A 21,357-nucleotide genomic window follows, 5' to 3' on the forward strand; every position below is an offset into this window, starting at 1 on the left:
CTGCCTATCCTGGTTCTGGAAGTCTCTGCCTATCTCATTTAACAAATTTGCTTTATCAGCTGGAGCAATTTCAGTCACTGCCAATGGCTGTGTCTCTTGCATGGTCAGTTTCCAAAAAGTTGTTGAGTTCTGAAACATATAAGTTTGGTAATTAGCATAAGCAAAACTGGAACAAAGTCTTTCATGTTGTAGCATATGAAATTAATTACTATACATTGTTGACGAGTATCCCATTGTATGGGTATGATATATGGTACCTATCAAGACTCTCTTTGATGGATTTTTATGTTGTTTGTAGTTTTGGGCTGCTATGAATAACACTACTATGAACATTCATGTGCAAGTCTTTGAATGGGTGACGGTTGTTCTACTAGGTTGTTCAATAGAATTAACTTTCCTCAATGAATTGCCTTGACACCTTTTCTCAAAAAGAAATTGATCATATATAAATTCTGGACTCCTAATTTTGTCCCATTTATTTACATATGTCTATCCTATGTCTGTATTACACTGTCTTGATGACTGTAACTTTATAGTAAGTTTTGAAATTGAAAAATAAAATATTTTCAAATTTCTTCTTTTTCAAAATTGTACTAGCCTAGTTTTGTATTCTCATATAAATTTCAGGATCTTATTGTTAATTACTCTTAAAAGGACTGCTGATATTTTTATAGAGATATGACAAAATTCTATTAAATCTATAATCCATGTAGGGAGATTTTTAATCTTATTGGTAGTGAGGCTTCTAATCCACAAACATATTTATCTTTCTCAGAAAAGTTTTACAACTTTCTGTGTATAAGCATGTACTTCTATTGCCAAATTTATTCCAAAGTCCTTTATTCTTTTTGAACTATTGTGAATGAAATTGTATTCTTAATTGCACCTTCATATTGTTTACTGCTCATATATAGAGCTCAATAGATCTCATCTATTTTATGCCCACCAAAGAAATTTATTTGATGGCAAAGGCCTGGGTGATTTAAAGTGCAGCTATAAATTCTTCATGCTATTATAAATTGTCATGGATAATATAATATCTTTTCACCAATGTATATCTGAAACCCTTAGTATCGGTTTTATATGTGATGGGCACTCATCATATTATAATTGAATAAACACATGAATTTGGGAATATTATTTTTTCAATTTAAAACAGTAATCCATGTTAGTCAGTTGCCTTGATATAATGTTGATCTTTGCAAGTAATGTGAGTTAATAATTCACTGTGAGCTCTTATCAAGTAGGAGCTGAAGGTTTTCTTATTGATGAGAACAAAAGTTTAATGAAATTAAATTATGTATTATCATTGGGGATTTTGTGATAAATTTGCTTGTTTTAATGAAATAAACTTATAACTTTGATAGATGAGAATTGTTTGAGTATCTTTTCTAGTATAATAAATGTAAAAGTATTGCTTGAAGAAAATTTGATGTGCCAATTAGCACACCTAGGTAGTTATTTCCTAAGTACCTGCTACTGTCTTCACTTTTGTCTACTTCTATAATAAACAGAGGAATATTTATAAAATTTCAGAGTACTTATAAACTTCCAAGGGTGGTCTTGGAAGTTCAAAGTATATGGCCTCTGCATGTTTCTTTCTGTGTACAAAAGAGAGAAACATTATAACGTGGAGATTTAACAACATATATAGGATGCAAGAGGAAACTTTTCCTGTGGATTGAATATCACATACAATAGGGCCCATGTAAGAAAAGTGCCAGTCCCAGATTACATATGTAGTGCTAGTGTCCAGATTTTAAACTATTGCATTATAAGCATATGTATGTAAATAAGCTGGGATGGGTTTGTCCATTCTGTTTTATATTTTATCTTTTACCATAATGCTATGTATATATTTTTCTGTTGACCTGCATTCTCACCAATATGTATTGTAGTTAAACCTGAAATATAAGCAGTAATAGCTTGTCCCTTTTTGGATGTAGTGTATCTGACTTCTACCAGTTGAGGATAGCAGAGAGGGCCCTTGTTGATAAAATGGAATGCATCAAGATATGAAACAGGGACAGCACAATATTTTTAAAAATATTTTATTTATTTATTTGAAGGGCAGAGCTAAAGAGAAGCAGAGAGAGAGAGAGAGTGAGAAAGAGAGAGAGAGAGAGAGAGAATCTTCAGTCCGCTGGTTCACTCCCCAAATGGCTGCAACAGCTGGAGCTGAGCTGATTCAAATCCAGGAGTCAGGAGCTTCTTCTGGGTCTCCCACTCACGTGCAAGAGCTCAAGGACTTCTACTGCTTTCCCAGGCCACAGCAGAGAGCTAGATCAGAAGTGGAGCAGCCAGGTCTTGAACTGGTACCCATATGGGATGCTAGTGCCCATATGGGATGCTGGCACTGCATGTGGGGGCTTTACCCACTACGCCACAGTGCCAGCACCAGCACAATATTTTTTTTTATTTGACAGACAGAGTTAGACAGTGAGAGAGAGAGACAGAGAGAAAGGTCTTCCTTCCGTTGGTTCACCCCCGAATTGGCTGCTGCGCCATTTCGCTATTGGCACGCTGCGCCAATCTGAAGCCAGGAGCCAGGTGCTTCCTTCTGGTCTCCCATGCGGGTGCAAGGCCCAAGCACTTGGGCCATCCTCCACTGCACTCCTGGGCCACAGCAGAGAGCTGGACTGGAAGAGGAGCAGCTGGGACAGAACTGGCGCCCCAACCGGGACTAGAACCCAGGGTACCGGCGCCGCAGGCAGAGGATTAGCCTATTGAGCCGTGGCGCCGGCCAGTATTTTTGATCTCAAGTGGTGGTGGGAGGCAGAATCTCGAAGTATCAGGCAGTTGCACAATGGCCCATGTCACAGCTTATGAAAATCATGAAGTCATTACCACTCATTAGGGTCAGAGGGAATGGGGATTTTAACTAAGTTGTATTTGAAAAAAATGTATGCAGAATAGAGGTTCAACTGCCCTACCCTTGAAAATACTACAGAGATTGCTCTCCCTACAATGTCATTTACAGTATGTCACAAATCCAGACCTATTCTTATATTTTTGTATTTGATAAAGGTCTTTAATTTTTAATAACTTTCAAAAATCAAAAGTACAGTAAAAAGAAACTAAATGGTGACCTTCTGTTCCCAAGGGTAACTCTTACAAGATATGGACACAAGATATGAGAAGGCACTTTCAGTGTGATGTGAAAATCTGAAAGCAAAAAACTGAAGAAAAATGAGCAGATACCTCAAAATACAGCAATTCTTTGAGAAGATTATGTCTGAAAACCACATTTTAACAGGTGAGTCTACATAAAGTGTCTTCACATAACACTCTAGAAAGCATGACATTTTATTTGTATCAAAACCCTATTCTAAATTAGTTTTGCTCCATTTGATTCCATTTTCTCTTACAAGCTCTGCTAGCAGAATTTTGCAATCACTAAATGATGTCAATACTTTAATATCATGCCATCAGATAGAAAATTATTTATTTCTATAATGGCTTGATATTTTCACCCAACTCATGAAAGTTAAAAAAAAAACCTGAAAATTTGTTCTGTCAAAGCTGAGCCAACTGAGAGTACTATGAATGCTAATGTAAATTCAGTTGAAACATTCAACATTGTTGATAAAATATACCTAGTTTGCGTGGTAATACACATGCATATTTGGTGGAGCATTCAGTCATGATAAAAGCAATGTTCTTATTAAATTAAAACTCATATTCTGGAATGGTTGTTATGGAGTAATGTACACAAGAGAAAGTGTTATTCTACCAATCAAAGCAGAAGTTGTAGTAATGGAATTTACAAATATTTTAAATCATAAGCAGGGAACTATCAATTTTTGTCCTGAAACTAAATTCAAAATTAAAAAAAAATACTGTAGCCAGAAAGTTTTTATAATTATATTTTATTTTTATTGTTCATTATCATGCAGATTTTTGAATATTTAATTCTTTGGAGATTTTCTTTGTAAATCAACTTGAGTTTAAATCTAATAATAAAGGAATTTTACCTAAACGTGTACTAAATTATCATTGCATTTTTGCCAAAATAGGTTGACAATTTTAAACAATGTGCTTAATGAACATAATTTCTCCAACACAGCATGTCAAACTTTAAAAAAATTATGATTATTGCAAAATTTTATAGCATTGAAATTTTTCCAGTGACAGAACTTAACAGGCCGGCGCCGTGGCTCAATAGGCTAATCCTCCGCCTTGTGGCGCCGGCACACCGGGTTCTAGTCCTGGTCAGGGCGCCAGATTCTGTCCCGGTTGCCCCTCTTCTAGGCCAGCTCTCTGCTGTGGCCGGGAGTGCAGTGGAGGATGGCCCAAGTGCTTGGGCCCTGCACCCGCACGGGAGACCAGGAAAAGCACCTGGCTCTTGGCTTTGGATCAGCGTGGTGCACCGGCCGCAGCGGCCATTGGAGGGTGAACCAACGGCAAAAGGAAGACCTTTCTCTCTGTCTTTCTCTCTCTCACTGTCCACTCTGCCTGTCAAAAAAAATTAATTTATGATCTAAAACATAGTATAAAATTTAAATTTCAAATTATATCATTTCATATTTAAATAATGACTTGTTGGAAGAATATTTTGATGGAGCTTCTATTTTTAAACAAATAAATTTATGTTTTATGCCAGAATGGAATAAAACTGAGAGGTATTATGACTGTGCAGCATCCAAGTTAGGAAAAGTGTTAAGAAGAATCATGAAGAAAGATGATTTGTTTGATTTGTCTTATAAATATGTTTGTTAAAGAGAAGTACTTTGAAAAACATTTTTGAGGCAAAATGCAATACTTGTTAAAGTATTTGGGTTGAAATAATCACCCATTTCAGTACAAAACTTATTGATGATAATATCCCCTATTTATTAGGAATTATGCCCAGTTTAACAAATTAAAAATATGATGGTGTACAGAGAAGTATCTATTGTAGATGTTAATTATTTCATAATATCTCAGAATAATGCAGTCAGTTTTATGAAAACAATAAAAATAATATTATATAGAAAAATAAACTTTTCAGAAAAGTACCAAGACATGGTATTAGAGAGAAATACTGTTTTAAAAACTGATTACAGATTATTTTTCTGTTTTGATATTTATTAATATTCAGAATTCAATATAATTTTTAAACGTTTCACTTAGTGTATATAGATATATGTTATTTTTAGTTTCTTAGAAAGTTGTATTTTCAAAAATATTATTTGAGTGGCTGGCATGGTGGTGTAGCAGAGTAAGCCACCATTTGCAATATCAATATCCCGTATCTGGAGTGCCATTTGGTGTCCTAGCTATGATGCTTACAATATAGGTTCCTGCTGATGCACCTGGGAAAGCAGGGGAACATGGTTCAAGTACTTGGGCCCCTGCCACTCATGTGGGCTTCCCAGATAGAGTTCTGGGCTTCTGGTTTTGGTTTGGACCAGCCAGAGATATTATAGCCATTTAGGGAGTGAATCAAGTGATGGAAGAACCCTTTCTCTCCCTCTTTCTGTTACTCTGTTTTTCAAATAAATAAAATAAACCTTTTAGAAAAAGACTTCTTGAAAAATTGTATTTAAATGGTTCTATTTGAATGACTTAAAGAACTATTTAAATAGTTCAATAACATGATATGAATAATTTTTTGGCTAATAATATCTCAGAAAACTATGGAACTTTAATCAATTTTAATGCTTTGTTTTTCTTAAAGGGATTCTAGCTTGGATAATTAAATGTATGGTTGTTATACCAAATATAACCAAAAATAGCCAAAAATCTTCATTCTAAGATTTATTCTGGACAAACTGCTCCACAATCAAGGGCTTCTACAATTCCATCCCCTACCTGATGCATTTAGCTTGTTTGTGACTTGTTCCCGCCCTTCCTACCTTCCTTCATTTTTTTTTTTTTAAGATTTATGTATTTATTTGAAAGAGAGAAGGAGGGACACACAGAGAGATTTTCAATCCTCTGGTTCACTCTTCAGATGGTGGCAACAGCCAAGGCTAGGCAAGGCCAAAGCCAAGAGGAACCAGGATCCAGGAGCTTCTTCTGGGTCTCCCAGTGGGTAGCAAGGGTCCAAACATTTGGGCCATCTTCTGCTGCTTTTCTCAGACCATCAGTAGAGAGTTGGATGGAAATGGAGCAACCTGGAAATGAACTGGTGCCCAAGTGAGACACCAGCGTTGCAAGTGGTGGCTTTTCCTGCTAAGTCACAGTGCCGGCCACCCTTCCTTCATTCTGGACTTAGTCTTAGTAGTTCTAATTACTGCGGTCTCTCTTGGTTAATGGCTAGAAAAAGTAAGTAGTAAGAGTGCTTTGTTTTAATTTCATAATTCATTCTTGATAATTTATCCCTCAAAAGTCTCATTTAGTGCAGGGATTAGGATGCCACTTCAGACACTTGCATACCATACTGGAGTGCTTGGATTAGAGTCCTGCTTCTGCTTCTGATCCTGCTTCCTGCTAAAGAGCCCATAGGAGACAACAGTTGATGACTAAAGAACTTGGGTCCCTCCCACCCACGTGGGATACCTGCATTGAGTTCAAGTCTCCTGGCTTCCTGCTGGTCCACCCTGGTTGTTTCTGGCATTTGGGAAGTGAACCAGAACATAGAGGATATTTCTTAGTCAGTCTGTCTGTCTGTCTCTTTCCCCATGTCTCTCTGCCTTTCAAATAAAATGAAAAAAAAAAAAAAAAGTTCCATTGGCTTGGTCTGATGTTGAAGAGTACTTTCTGCATGGGTCTCGATTCTAGCTCTTTTAAGTTCTGTATTGGGTAGTGTTATTGGTTGTCTGTCTTTAGGTTTCATCATTATCACTGTTTACATTTGTTCATGTGCTGTTCTTTCCTCCAAGAGAATAGATTAGATATTTCAAAGATTTTCCCTTTAGTGACAACATTTAATTCACTGATTTCCCTTTTAATAATCTAAAATGGATCACCTCATATCTATATCAATGCCTACAAATGAGGCTACTTGTTTGTATTTTATTAATTATTTTAATCATGAAATTTCTCTTATTATTTGGCCATTCTAATCTCAGGAATAACTCTTTATATAAGCAATTATTTGTTGCATTCAGGCAGACCACAGTTGCACTAGGAAATCTAATTAAATAGAATTTGTCATCCTTGTGGAATAACAGGGAGGTTTCTGTCTATTAGGGCATTCTGCTAAAAATATTGCCTGCTGCAACTATGATAAGAATTATCCATGAAAATTAATTTATGTTTATGATTATTCCACAATTAATAACCTTATCTGTAAAATTTGTATTTTTCATGTTGATAATATTCAACTACTATATTTGTCAAAAAACAAGACAAAGTACAATGGCCAAAAATGTAAGATATATTCTTAGTGTTTTATCCACATGAATATAGTATTAATACTTTCTATAAAGATAATCTCTCTTCTATAATTCATGTAATGTAAAATACTGATGATGACATTATATCACAGAAAATCACAGCACTTTTTATCTTAATAAATTTACAAAGGAAAGTTTTTTTCACACTGCCTGATTAACTGTATTCTTTTCTGTTGTAACTTAAGATATGAAGAAATATACTGATAGAATTTAGAAAATTTTCAGTTGTGTCCGTGTCACTTGGTATATTCATACCATGGTAATGTTCCCTCACTTTGAAGGTCTTGGAGAGAGGACGGAGTGTACTATATGGGGAGTGTCTGTAGGCCATGTAGGGTTTTCATATTTCTGTAATGGTAATGTCTAAGATAAATTACTCTTCTCTCAGCTAGATGTTTGTTGACAAGCAAACCTCTCGGGAGAGGTTAAAGATGCTATTTTTGCTGCATAGAGCACAGGTTTAACCCTTGGTTTGAAGTTCCTGGACATAGCATTTGAAACTACCCTTACAATGGCACAAACAAAAAATGAAGCTATTCACTATATCAACACAACAAGGAAGCTTTGATGTGCAAAGGTGTTGGACAATATTATCATATTAGGTATTTTACTCACAAACTAAGTAACATTTATGAACTAGTTCACAAATCCTATTGCATTTGTATCCTGTGTGTAACTCAAGAACAAGTTGGATGTTTAAAGCAGCAAAACCCAGCCCATTGGATTTTGCACTTGTTTAGGGCTTGTCCAAATAAAAGATTGTAGATGCTCTGGAGACGTTTGTTATGTTGTGTCTAATTGTTGTCAAATGTATTATTTGTAAAAATGCTTATTTTTATTTATTTGAAAGGCAAAATGACAGAAAGAGATTAATCTTCCATCCTCCCAAATGTCCACAATAGCACAACAGACAGGGCTGTGCCAGGCCAAAGCCACGGGCTAGGAACTCCATAGGAGATCAAGAACTTCAGCCATCAGTTGCTGCCTCCCAGGGTGCACATTACCAGGAAACTGGACCAGAAACGGAGGCCCTCTGCTATGGAATGACTATTGCTCCGCAACACCCACCATAAATGTATTGTTGTTAATAGGGCCTTAAGTGCTCTTTAGCATTCATTATCCTGGAGGTTCATCTATTATAAAATTCTACATCAACAGGAAACTCAATTAACTGTAATAAGTACAGTAGAATTTTGTGAGAATGACAAACAAAAAATATAGTAGACTCTAAAAGCTGATAATTTTCTTATCTTTTGTTGGCTCATCTTTTTGCCTCAGGGTGAAGGGGCACCAAGAAGAGCTACCAGAAAGAAAATGTTTTATTCAGCTTACTGCAACACTTTTAAATTTTTTAAAAAGATTTACCTTATTTATTTGAAAATCAGAATTAAAGAGAGAGGGAGAGACAGAGATCTTCTATCTGCTGGTTTGTTTCCCAAATGGCCTCAATGGACAGGGCTGGGCCAGATGGAAACCAGGAGCTAAGAACTTCTTCCGTGTCTCCCATGTGGGTACTGGGGCCCACACACCTGGGCCATCTTCTACTGCTTTCCCAGGTGCATTAGCAGGGAGCTGGATTGGAAGTGGAGCAGCTGGGACTTGCTCAGCACGCATAAGGGGTACCAGTCACAGTTGGTGACTTTATCTGCTATGCCCCAACATTGACCCCAAGCAATAATTTTTTTTAAAGACAGAGTTATGAAAGCTGAATGTAAGGCTCTGTCACAGTTGATTCCAATTTATTGAAGCTGATAAATAACCAGAAACTTTGACTTTCCCCAGCACACCAGAACTCTCGCATATCTAAATAAAGATTATTTCCTGATGAATAAACAATGGAACTTTTCCTCCTCTACTAAAAATTTCATTTTGTTTGCAAAATGAGAACATAACATATCATAAAATTATCTTTGTGTGTACAAGGATATATCCATTTAAGAGTTTTAACTTTTCTGTAGATTTATGTAATCATCCCAATCAGAACACGGAACAATTCATCACTCCTCAAACTTTTGTCCCACTGGCCTTTTGTAGTGAAATACTTCCCTTACCCTTATCCTTTGGTGACCACTGATCTATTCTCTGTGTTTTGGCTTTCTCTAGGATGTTACACACTTGGAATCATTTGATCTATATATAGCCTTCAAAACTGGCTTCTTTCACTTAACACAACGTCTTTGAGATTCATTCATGTTGTTGTGCATGTCATAGTTTATATCTTAATTGCTCTAAAGTGAGTGGTTCATTGTACAACTGTAACATATTTGTTACATATTCATCTATTGAAAGAAATTTTTCTTCCCTCCTCTGCTTTTGAAGGTTATGAGTAAAACTGCTATAAATATTATTATGTCAAGTTTTTGTATGAAATAAGATTTTATTTCTTGTATTTATGAAATAAGTGAGATTATTGGATCATACAGTAGGTATATATTTAATTTGATAAGAAGCAGCTGAGCTGTTTTCCAAAAATATCTCTACTGTGTTACATCCTTGTGTTCCAGAAATGTCTAAAACTTCCATTTGGTATTCATTCTTGCTAGCACTCGTATTGTTAGTTTTTGCATTTTGGTTATGCTAATAGGTTTTCAGTGATATCCCAAAGTGGTTTCAATTTAAACACTAATGATTTTGAGCATATTATCAAGTGTTTATTTACCATCTATACATTTTCTTTAGTAAATTAGTAGTTTAAATCTTTTGTCTAATATCTAAAAATAGGGTTACTTTTTATTATTGATTTTTTGAGATTTTTTTTAACTTTTATTTAATGAATATAAATTTCCAAAGTACGATTTATGGATTACAATGGCTTCCCCCCCATACCGTCCCTCCCACCCACTACCCTCCCCTTTCCCACTCCCTCTCCCCTTCCATTCACATCCAGATTAATTTTCAATTATCTTAATATACAGAAGATCAGCTTAGTATACATTAAGTAAGGATTTCAACAGTTTGCTCCCACACAGAAACATAAAGTGAAAAATAATAGATAATTTTTTAAATGATGATGAAATCAGATCAGACCTATTGTCATGTTTAATCCCAGTGAGAGTCAAGTTGGGAGTTGATAATTTCTTTTTTTTTTTTTTTACAGAGGATCAGTTTAGTATGCATTAAGTAAAGATTTCAATAGTTTGCACCCCCATAGAAACACAAAGTGAAATATATTGTTTGAGTACTCATTATAGCATTAAATCTCAATGCACAGCACATTAAGGACAGAGATCCTACATGAGGAGTAAGTGCACAGTGACTCCTGTTGTTGACTTTACCAATTGACACTCCTGTCTATGGCATCAGTAATCTCCCTATGCTCCAGGCATGAGTTTCGAAGGCTATGGAAGCCCTCTGAGTTCTCCGACTCTTATCTTGTTTAGACAAGGTCATGGTCAAAGTGGAGGTTCTCTCCTCCCTTCAGAGAAAGGTACCTCCTTCTTTGAGGACCTGTTCTTTCCACTGGGATCTCACTCGCAGAGATCTTTTGCCAGAGTGTCTTGGCTTTCCATGCCTGAAATACTCTCATGGGCTTTTCAGCCAGATCCGAATGCCTTTAGGGCTGATTCTGAGGCCAGAGTGTTATTTAGGACATCTGCCATTCTATGAGTCTGCTGAGTATCTCGCTTCTCATGTTGGATCACTCTCCCCTTTATTTATTCCATCAGTTAGTGTTAGCAGGTACTAGACTTGTTTATGTGCTCCCTTTGACTCTTAGTCCTTTCATTATGATCAATTGTGAACTGAAATTGATCACTTGGAATAGTGAGATGGCATTGGTACATGCCACCCTGATGGGATTGAATTGGAATCCCCTGGTATGTTTTTAACTCTACCATTTGGGGCAAGTCAGCTTGAGCATGTCCCAAATTATACATCTCTTCCCTCTCTTATTCCCACTCTTATGTTTAACAGGGATCACATTTCAGTTAATTTTTAACACTTAAGAATAACTGTGTATTAATTACAGAATTAAACCAGTCATATTAAGTAGAACAGACAAAAAAACTACTAAGAGGGATAATGTATTAAGTTGTTCATTAACAGTCAGGGCTATGCTGATCAAGTCACCGTTTCCCATAGTGTCCATTTCACTTCAGGAGGTTTCCTTTTTGGTGTTCAGTCAGTTGTCACCGATCAGGGAGAACATATGGTATTTGTCCCTTTGGGACTGGCTTATTTCACTCAGCATGATGTGTTCCAGATTCCTCCATTTTGTTGCAAATGACTGGATTTCGTTGTTTCTTACTGTGGTATAGTATTCTAAAGAGTACATATCCCATAATTTCTTTATCCAGTCTACCGTTGATGGGCATTTAGGTTGGTTCCAGGTCTTAGCTATTATGAATTGAGCTGCAATGAACATTAGGGTGCAGACCGCTTTTTTGTTTGCCAATTTAAATTCCTTTGGGTAAATTCCAAGGAGTGGGATGGCTGGGTCGAACAGTAGGGTTATCTTCAGGTTTCTGAGGAATCTCCAGACTGACTTCCATATGGCTTGACCAGTTTGCATTCCCACCAACAGTGGGTTAGTGTCCCTTTTTCCCCACATCCTCGCCAGCATCTGTTGTTGGTAGATTTCTGAATGTGAGCCATTCTAACTGGGGTGAGGTGAAACCTCATTGTGGTTTTGATTTGCATTTCCCTGATTGCTAGTGACCTTGAACATTTTTTCATGTGTCTGTTGGCCATTTGGATTTCCTCTTTTGAAAAATGTCTATTGAGGTCCTTGGCCCATCTCTTAAGTGGGTTGTTGGTTTTGTTTTTGTGGAGTTTCTTGATCTCTTTGTAGATTCTGGTTATTAACCCTTTATCTGTTGCATAGTTTGCAAATATTTTTTCCCATTCTGTCGGTTGCCTCTTCACTCTCCTGACTGTTTCTTTTGCAGTACAGAAACTTCTCAATTTGATGCAATCCCAATAGTTGATTTTGGCTTTGACTGCCTGTGCCTCCCGGGCCTTTTCCAGAAACTCTTTGCCTGTGCCAATATCTTGAAGGGTTTCTCCAATGTTCTCTAGTAACTTGATGGTGTCAGGTCGTAGATTTAGGTCTTTAATCCATGTTGAGTGGATTTTTGTGTAAGGTGTAAGGTAGGGGTCTTGCTTCATGATTCTGCATGTGGAAATCCAGTTTTCCCAGCACCATTTATTGAATAGACTGTCCTTGCTCCAGGAATTGGTTTTAGATCCTTGATCAAATATAAGTTGGCTGTAGATGTTTGGGTTGAATTGTGGTGTTTCAATTCTGTTCCATTGGTCTATCCATCTGTTTCTGTACCAGTACCATGCTGTTTTGATTACAACTGCCCTGTAGTATGTCCTGAAATCTGGGATTGTGATGCCTCCGGCTTTGTTTTTGTTGTACAAGATTGCTTTAGCTATTCGAGGTCTCTTGTGCCTCCATATAAATTTCAGCACCATTTTTTCCAGATCCGAGAAGAAGGTCTTCGGTATCTTGATTGGTATTGCATTGAATTTATAAATTGCTTTTGGGAGAATGGACATTTTGATGATATTGATTCTTCCAATCCATGAGCATGGAAGATTTTTCCATTTCTTGGTATCCTCTTCTATTTCTTTCTTTAAGGTTTTGTAATTTTCATCATAGAGATCTTTAACGTCCTTGGTTAAGTTTATTCCAAGGTATTTGATTGTTTTTGTAGCTATTGTGAATGGGATTGATCTTAGAAGTTCTTCCTCAGCCATTGCATTGTCTGTGTATACAAAGGCTGTTGATTTTTGTGCATTGATTTTATACCCTGCTACTTTGCCAAACTCTTCTATGAGTTCCAATAGTCTCTTAGTAGAGTTCTTTGGGTCCCCTAAATATGAATCATGTCATCTGCAAAGAGGGATAGTTTGAGTTCTTCCTTCCCAATTTGTATCCCTTTAATTTCTTTTTCTTGCCTAATAGCTCTGGCTAGAACTTCCAGAACTATATGGAATAGCAGTGGTGAGAGTGGACATCCCTGTCTGGTCCCAGATCTCAGTGGAAATGCTTCCAACTTTTCCCCATTCAATAGGATGTTGGCTGTGGGTTTTTCATAGATTGCTTTGATTATATTGAGGAATGTTCCTTCCAAACCCAGTTTGCTTAGAGTTTTCATCATGAACGGGTGTTGTATTTTATTGAATGCTTTCTCTGCATCTATTGAGATAATCATAAGATTTTTCTTCTGCAGTCTGTTAATGTGGTGTATCACATTGATTGTCTTGCGCACATTAAACCATCCCTGCATACCAGGGATAAATCCCACTTGGTCTGGGTGGATGATCTTTCTGATGTGTTGTTGCATTCTATTGGCGAGAATTTTATTGAGGATTTTTGCATCTATGTTCATCAGGGATATTGGTCTGTAATTCTCTTTCAGTGCTGCATCTTTTTCCGGCTTAGGAATTAAGGTGATGCTGGCTTCATGGAAAGAATTTGGGAGGATTCCCTCTTCTTTGATTGTTCTGAATAGTTTGAGAAGAATTGGAGTTAGTTCTTCTTTAAATGTCTGGTAGAATTCAGCAGTGAATCCATCTGGTCCTGGGCTTTTCTTTGTTGGGAGGGCCTTTATTACTGTTTCAATTTCTGTCTCAGTTATGGGTCTGTTTAGGTTTTCTATGTCTTCCTGGTTCAATTTAGGTAGGTTGCATGTGTCCAGGAATCTATCCATTTTTGATAGGTTTCCCTGTTTGCTGGCATACAAGTCCTTGTAGTAATTTCTGATGATTCTTTTTATTTCTGTGGTGTCTGTTGTTACGTTTCCTTTTTCATCTCTGATTTTATTGATTTGGGTCTTTTCTCTTCTTTTTTTAGTTAGTTGGGCCAATGGGGTGTCAATTTTGTTTATTTTTTCAAAAAACCAGCTCCTCGTTTGGCTGATTTTTTGTAATGTTTTTCTTGATTCAATCCTGTTGATTTCTTCTCTGATTTTAATTATTTCTCTTCTCCTACTAGATTTGGGTCTGGTTTGCTGTAGGTTTTCTAGATCCTTGAGGTGAATTGAAAGCTCATCTCTTTGGTGCCTTTCCAATTTCTTGATGTAGGCACCTATTGATATAAACTTCCCTCTTAACACTGCTTTTGCTGCGTCCCATAAGTTTTGGTATGTTGTGCTGTTATCCTCATTTACTTCCAGAAAGTTTTTGATTTCTCTTTTGATTTCTTCTATGACCCATTGTTCATTCAGGAGCATGCTGTTCAATCTCCATGTGTTTGCGTATGCTCTAGGGATTCCTGAGTTGCTAATTTCCAACTTCATTCCTTTATGGTCTGAGAAGCTGCATGGTATGATTCTAATTCTTTTGAATTTGCTGAGACTTGCTTTATGGCCTAGTATGTGGTCAATCCTAGAGAAGGTTCCATGTACTGCTGAGAAGAATGTAAAATCTTTGGCTGTAGGGTTGAATGTTCTGTATATATCTGTTAGATCCATTTGGGCTATAGTGTCGTTTAAATCTACTGTATCCTTGTTGATCTTCTGTCCTATTGATCTGTCTATTTCTGAGAGTGGAGTATTGAAGTCCCCCAGTACTATTGTATTGGGGTCTAAGTCTCCCTTTAAGTCCGTTAACAAATCTTTTAGATAAACCGGTGCCCTGTAGTTGGGTGCATATACATTGATAATTGTTATATCTTCCTGTTGAATTGATCCCTTAATCATTATGTAGTGTCCCTCTTTGTCTCTCTTAACGGTTTTTGTGGTAAAGTTTATGGTGTCTGATATTAAGATGGCTATGCCCGCTCTTTTTTCATTTCTGTTGGCATGGTATATCTTTTTCCAGCCTTTCACTTTCAGTCTGTATGGATCTTTGTTGGAAAGATGTGTTTCTTGTAGGCAACAAATAGTTGGGTGTTGTTCCTTAGCCCAATCAGCCAGTCGGTGTCTTTTAACTGGACAGTTCAGGCCATTCACGTTCAATGTGACTAATGAAAAGTGGTAACTTTGCCCTGCCATTTGCCAAAGATAAGTTCTAATATATGCTTTGAATTCCCTGTGATCTTTTGCTGTGAGCTTTCCTTCCTTGGTTTCCTTCCTTTACCTTCTTTCATATTGATGACCGTGTTTCTGTGTTTCTGTGTGTAACACATCTTTAAGCATCTTTTGCAGGGCTGGACAAGTGGTGACAAATTCTTTCAATTTCTGTTTGCTATGAAAAGTCTTTATTTCACCTTCATTCACAAATGATAGCTTTGCAGGATATAATATTCTGGGCTGGCAGTTGTTCTCTCTTAGTACCTGGGCTATATCTCGCCATTCCCTCCTAGCTTGTAGAGTTTCTGATGAGAAGTCAGCTGTGAGTCTGATTGGAGATACTCTGAGAGTAATCTGACATTTCTCTCTTGCACATTTTAGGATCTTTTCTTTATGTTTCACTGTGGAGAGTTTAATTACAACGTGTCGTGGTGAGGGTCTCTTTTGGTCGTGTTCATTAGGGGTTCTGTGAGCTTCCTGTACTAGGATTTCTCTGTCCTTCTCCAAACCTGGGAAATTTTCTGCTAATATCTCACTAAAAAGGCCTTCTAATCCTTTCTCCCTCTCCATGCCTTCAGGAACTCCTAGAACCCGAATGTTGGGTTTTTTAATAGTATCCTGAAGATTCCCGACAATATGTTTTAGATTCCTAATTTCCTCTTCTTTTCTTTGGTCTGACTGTATCCTTTCCTGTTCTCTGTCTTCTAAGTCCGAAATTCTCTCTTCTGCTTCTCCCATTCTGTTTGTAAGGCTCTCTATTGTGTTTTTCATTTGATCTATTGAATTCTTCACTTCAGTCACTATCCCAGTTTCCTGTTGTACTAGTTGTTTCGTTTCATTTTGATTCCTCCTTAATATTTCATTTTCATGAGAGAGATTTTCTATCTTGTCCATTAAGGATTTCTGTAGTTCAAGAATTTGTTTTTGAGAACTTCTTAATGTTCTTATCAATTTTTTGAGATCTGCTTCTTGCATTTCTTCTATGTCATCATCCTCATAATCTTGAATTGGGGTGTCTTTTTCATTTGAGGGCGTCATGGTGACTTCCTTGTTTTTATTACCTTGGTTTTTGCATTTGTTATTTGGCATATTGGAGATATTTGGTTTCTTCACTGTGGTGCTTTTTCTTGTTATACTATGACTCTAGATTAAGTGGACTATCTGTTTTTGATGGAGCCTTAGGGCTTGAGATGGGTGTGGCCTGAGAGCTCTGTTTGGTGTGCCAAAGGTGACACACCCAGGTTAGGCGTGGTAAACCTCTCTCTCTCTCTTTCTTTTTTTTTTTGATTCAAAAGGGAAGTTATTCTGCACAGCTGAACGAGGTTGGAGGTAGTTAGCAGGCAAATGATATACCCACAGGAGCCAGAGATCAGAAGCTCTTTCCCAAGGACCCCACAGGGAATCTGTTCGGCCCTCAGAGTGGGCTCAAATTCTCCTTCAGTCTCCCACTGGGTTGCCAAAGTTACGGAATTGTAGCGTCTCTGGAGAGTGCTCACGTGAATTCCGTGAGTTCTGTCCCCCACCGTCTCTTTTTTCACAGTCTCAGTTAAGTAGCACCACAAATTTACTAGGTCCTAATCTCCTGTTAATTCGCCCCGCCCAGAATCAGGTTTTTCTGCTAGGCTCAGGGCTGGTGCAGACCTGAGGTCGCTCTGCTTACGACGTATGTCCAAGATGGCGCCTGCTCTTTGTCTTGCTCGCCCTTGAGAGGTGAGCGGAGAGAGAGAAACCCGTGTCCGTACCAGTCACCTTTTTTTTTTTTTCCTCTCTCTCTCTTCCAGTTAGCCTGGTGAAGTTCCCCCCCCCCCCGGGGTCGTTCCCTCTAGTCTCCTCTCTCCGCTTGCCTGCCGGTGTCTCGGGCTATTGAGGTTTGGCTCACCTCGCGTTCCTGCGCTGGTGTGTTGAGTCTGCCGCTGGTGTCCCGAACTGTGGGCTCCCACGCTCTCCACGCAGGTCCGTTCCCCTTCCAGCGCCGATGTGTGGACTCAGAGCCCTGGACGTCCCAAGTCTCCCCGCTGTTGTCTGTGTGGCACGCACTCCCCTTCGAGCACTGGTGCGCAGACCCTGCGGCTTCCGTGGCTCGGTCCCGCGGCTCGGGTTCCGCGTGGTGGGCGACCTTGTTCTCCCAGTAGGTCCTCCGATTCACGGCCACTCGATCCAGAAGAGTTTCCTCTGCAATATTTTCCTGGTTCTTTTTTCTGAGGCTACCGTAACTCCCCTTTTATTAAACTAAATTTTCCCAGACTATCGGTGCGCGCCCTCACTATTCCGCCATCTTGGCTCCGCCCCCTGAGATGTTTTAAAAATGTAAATTCTAAAAACAATTTTTGAGAATTGAGATTTAACAAACTATTTACAGATGATAAGTACTTATCTGATTCTATCTTGAAGGCTAATTTTTAACATTTGACTAGCATAAATTAAAATTTCTAACTTTTTCTATCAGTAAACTTAGTGAATTTCTTCTTCGTGTGTGTTCCCTTGTTTGGAAAGTCAATAGATTTTTGTTTAACAACAACGAAGAACCTACTGGTTTTTCTTTTTTATTCCTTGACAGTATAAAACCTGACCCGGTTACCGCCCAACTAAGTTCTGTTGAGTACACTATTTAATCTTTCAGTCTCAATATACCTTACTGTAAAATAAAGATGAATCTTAGAATTTTGTAAAGATTAAATAAGGCAATGTATGTAAAATCTCAACTAGTCTGGTACCTATTGGAAGTTCAATAAATCTCCCTCTCATATCAATAATATCAGCATTGCCCTTTTTCATATAATTTAAGTACATATTTAATCTCGAAAGTTAATGAATACATAGGAAAATTTTAGATAATTGACTAATCTGATAGTAAAATAATATTTTAACAGTGAAGGCATTTTAGACTTCTGGTATTCTCTGCCAGATGTTTTAGCTCTATGATTAGCTATTTAGGAAGTCAGGAAATTGGCCTGTCAATCTATGATGGACAACTGCATAATGTACTTCCTTAGTAAACTCAATTAGAGCTACAGCTATGCTTGGGAAGAGGCTAAAAAAGTGATTAGTGTTCAGAAAGGCATTAGCAGTCCAATAATTGTGTAATGAAGAGCAAGCAAGTGCTTCCACAAAACAGAAGAAATGCAAAGTGCTTAAATAATTTTTTGGTGTTAATCAAAGAGTATTTTTCTGGCAGGAGATTATTAGTCATGATTTTATTTATCTTCAGTAACTAAGTTACCATAGATTTTTTCTAATGTAACTACAAAGACTTTTAAGTGATAAATATTTATCCTTTAAAAGTATTATTTTTTAAATTTTTATTTATTTATTTATTTATTTTGATAGCCAGAGTTAGACAGTGAGAGAGAGAGACAGAGACAGAGAGAAAGGTCTTCCTTTTTCCGTTGGTTCACCCCCCAAGTGGCCTCTACGGCTGGTGCGTTGCGGCCGGTGCGCTGCGCTAATCCAAAGTCAGAAGCCAGGTGCTTCCTCCTGGTCTCCCATGCGTGTGCGAGGCTCAAGCACTTGGGCCATCCTCCACTGCCCTCCCAGGCCACAGCAGAGAGCTGGACTGGAAGAGGGGCAACCGGGACAGAATCTGGCACTCTGACCGGGACTAGAACCCGGTGTGCCAGCGCCGCAGGTGGAAGATTAGCCTATTGATCTGCGGCGCCAGGCTAAAAGTATTATTTTTAAAAATATCTTGCATATCACTTTGGAAGATAATGCACAGAAGGATAAACTTTAGAAAAATAGCTAATCCATGCAAGGAAAAAGTCTCCAGTAGGCCAATGATTTATTGGTGGAGGAAGGCATTTGAGACAAAGAGAGAGCAAGAGAGTGAGAGAGCAGGCATCAGGGAAACAGTTTATTTATTTATTTTTTAGTTTTTTGACAGGCAGAATGGACAGTGAGAGAGAGAGAGAGAGACAGAGATAAAGGTCTTCCTTTTACATTGATTCACCCCCAGATGGCTGCTGCAGCCGGCCCACCGCGCTGATCCGAAGCCAGGAGCCAGGTACTTCTCCTGTTCTCCCATGCGGGTGCAGGGCCCAAGGACTTGGGCCATCCTCCACTGCACTCCCGGGCCATAGCAGAGAGCTGGCCTGGAAGAGGAGTAGCCGGGTCAGAATCCGGCACCCCGACTGGGAATAGAACCTGGTGTGCCGGCGCTGCAGGTGGAGGATTAGCCTCTTGAGCCGTGGTGCCTGCCAAAGTTTATTGTTGATACAATAGCGATCTTCAATTTTACTGAACATTGGGGTTATCTGGGGGTTGGTGGGGGGAGAGATATTTAAAAGATGTTTGATACTGATGCCTGATTTCTGTCCACATACATTCAGATTTAATTGGCTTGAGGTTTGAGCTAGATTTTGGGAATTTAAAAGCCTCTCCTGGTGATTCTAATGTGCAGTAAAATTGGGATACTCTGGATTAGATATAAACGAAAAAAAAAAAAAGAAGTCTGGTTAAAGGTCACTTTTGACTGACAGCTCTGTGGAAAGAAAATATTGTCCCATAACAAGATTTTAATTAAAGTTCATGATATATTTGCTTAAGCATTTTGCCAGAAATGTTAATTTCTTCTACAAAGGGAGAAAAGGTTGGCTTCCATACCAGGTTTGAGACAGTTTTTCTTCTACAGGGAATTGTGTTGGAGTAGGAATTAAGAAATTTCATTCTTGACCTGTCTCTGGTTTTTACTACATTACTCACTAGCTGAGTTATATTGGAAACTTTTTAACTTCACCAGTCTTCAGTTTAGGAACTAGATAAATTTTATAATAGCTTTAATCTATAAAATTCTGCTTCTATAAAGTAATATGTTATCAGTATTACTATATTTATAGGACAAAAAGTAGAAATACCATAAAATTGTAAATTGTTTAAAAAATTTACCTTTCTATATGGAACCTGCATAAGCTGAATCACACTGGTGCTGGTAGGAGCATGGAGTTCTCTTTTAAATGCACATACCCACAATAATCTCATACATACATCACCAGTTTGCTGCTTAAATGCTGATCTTTTTTGTTTTAAATTTATTTTATTTATTATTTGAAAGACAAAGTAAGAGAGAGAGGTAGAGCCAGACAGAGAGAGAGAGAGAGAGAGGTCTTCCATCCACTGGTTCACTGCCCACATGACCACAACAGTCAGAACAGAGTTGATCCGAGACCAGGAGCCAAGAGCTTCTTTCAGGTCTCCCATGTGGGTACAGGAACCCAGAACTTTGGCCATCTTCTGCTTTCCCAGGCCATAGCAGAGAGCTGGATTGAAAGTGGAGATGCTGGAACTTGATCTAGCACCCATATGGGATGCTTGCACTGCAGGCCAGGGTTTTAACCCGCTGTACCACAGTGCTGGCCCCAAAAGCTTATCTTTATACCTAATATTTTATTTTGGTTGTTTAATTTCCTTTAATATACTTCCAGAACCATGTTGAAAAGAGATAATGAGAGATGTAAGCCTTGTCCATGCGTACTCGCAGGGAAAATTCTTTCAGTGTTCTTTGTCAATTGTGCTACTTGCTATTGGTTCATTGTAGACAATCAATCATAATAAGGGAAATGCTATCTTTTACTAACCAAATACACACCCAGACAATTATGCACACAGTCATTCATGCATACAATCACCTATACACAATCACGCACACCAACAGAACTCCAACTCTAGAACTCTATCGGTTCTGAGAAGACCAATGATGGACTCCCCTTCCTCCATAACATGCAGAGAGAGAGAGGTCTTCCATCTGCTGGTTCACTCTCCGATTGGTTGCAATGGCCGGAGCTATGCCAATCTGAAGCCAGGAGCAAGGAGCTTTTTCTGGGTCTCCCATGCGAGGACCCAAGGACTTTGGCCATCGTCTACTGCTTTCCCAGGCCATTGCAGAGAGCTGGATCGGGAGTGGAGCAGCTGGGACCTGAATCGGCACCCATAGTGGATGCCAGTACTGCATGCAGCAACCTCACCTGCTACGCCACAGCGCCAGGCCCAGGACTGTTTTCTTCTAAGATTGGCTCAGTTAAGCTTTTTCTGTCTAGTTTACTGGTACTAAATCTAGGTTCCAGGTTTGTAGGAGTCCCAAA

The sequence above is a fragment of the Oryctolagus cuniculus genome, chromosome 3 (genome assembly GCF_051225735.1).
Source record: "Oryctolagus cuniculus isolate XC-2025 breed Fujian yellow rabbit chromosome 3, ASM5122573v1, whole genome shotgun sequence".
Classification (NCBI taxonomy): Eukaryota; Metazoa; Chordata; class Mammalia; order Lagomorpha; family Leporidae; genus Oryctolagus; species Oryctolagus cuniculus.